Genomic DNA, 1,600 nt, shown 5'->3' with positions numbered 1-1,600 from the left:
ATATATATATATATATATATACACTCTAAAAAATGCTGGGTTAAATACAACCTAGCGGTAAAATATGGACAACCCCAGCGTCCATATTTTACCCAGCGCTGGGTTGTATTTAACCCAGCATTTTTTTAGAGTGTATGAAATATTTGATATATACAGTAAAAACAGTAATACTGTCAAATATGATTACAATTTAAAATAAACAGTTTTCTATTTGAGTATATTTTAAAATGTAATTTATTCCTGTGATGCAAAACTGAATTTTCAGCATCATTACTCCAGTCTTCAGTGTCACATGATCCTTCAGAAATCATTCTAATATGCTGATTCACTGCTCAACAAACATTTCTTATAATCATCTATGTTGAAATTGTGTTTTTGCTGCTTAATATTTTTGTGGAAACCATGATACACATTCAAAGGTTTGGGATAACAAAATTATAAATTAAGAAATTAATATTTGTATTCAGCAAGGAGGCAATAAGTCCAGGACACTTCTGAAAAAGAGGCTAATCTAAATGTTTAATCACAGAAAGTTTATTTTCCTGGATAAATGAAGTACACTTTATTAAATTGATCAAAATTGACATTACATTTTCATTCAAATAGAAAACAATTTTAAATTGAAATAATATTTCAATAACTATTTATTCAAATAGAAAATAATTATTTTTAATTGAAATAATATTTAAAAACATCACAGTTTTTACTGTATTTTTGATCAAATAAATGCAGCCTTGGTGAGCATAAGAGACAAAAGCTTCAAAAACTTCTTAATCCAAACCTTTGGGTGGCAGGAACTATATATATATATTAAAAAAAAAAAATTTATGCTTTATATATTAAAATATATGACTGCTTTTAGATTTTCATTTTTTGAATCATCATTATATTTTGGGGGCCTTGGCATCATAAAAAGACTGAAAACACCCGGTTTATGATCTACGTTCTCTTACAATTGTTCCAACTCTAAAATACCTTAAAGTGCCCTCTGCTGTTGTAGTTGTGTCACTACAGTTAACACAAGTTCTACATTTCCGTGTTGTATGCATTCAAGCCTAGGTTCAAATTACAGAAAGGATGCATATCAGTATATTTCAAATAGAAAGAAAAGAAACACTGTTTCAGAATTCAAAAATGTTTATTTAGTTAGACCAGGTTCTAGCATTACCATCATATACATTTTCCCCAGTTGTAACTTGCAATTACATATATAATATACTATGTGAATACACAAATTGCAAGCATAAAAAAAATACAAATACAAAAACATGTTATAGGATAATAATTATAGGAACAGCAGTGACAAAGTGGAGCAAAAGACATTTCAGTCTGCATTTGCCCGTTTTCGAAATACATTTTGCAGATTGCACGCTTTAAATGGAGAAATAAAAACAAATCTGAGGTGGGACACCTGCCTCAGGAAAAAAACAACTCAACAGGGCCCATCAGAAATGAGTTTATGCAAGCGGGCAACTGAAATGCAGACCATGGCTGCTGACATAAGTCCAGCAGACATAAAGGAGATGTGAGATCGGTGCATCAGTGTGCGCATCCTAATTTCTCCACCAAGATCTGGGAAGCAGGATGTAAAAAAAAAAAA

The sequence above is a fragment of the Sinocyclocheilus rhinocerous genome, unplaced genomic scaffold, assembly GCF_001515625.1.
Source record: "Sinocyclocheilus rhinocerous isolate Xijiao unplaced genomic scaffold, SAMN03320098_v1.1 scaffold676, whole genome shotgun sequence".
Classification (NCBI taxonomy): Eukaryota; Metazoa; Chordata; class Actinopteri; order Cypriniformes; family Cyprinidae; genus Sinocyclocheilus; species Sinocyclocheilus rhinocerous.
This window is presented reverse-complemented; position numbering follows the sequence as displayed.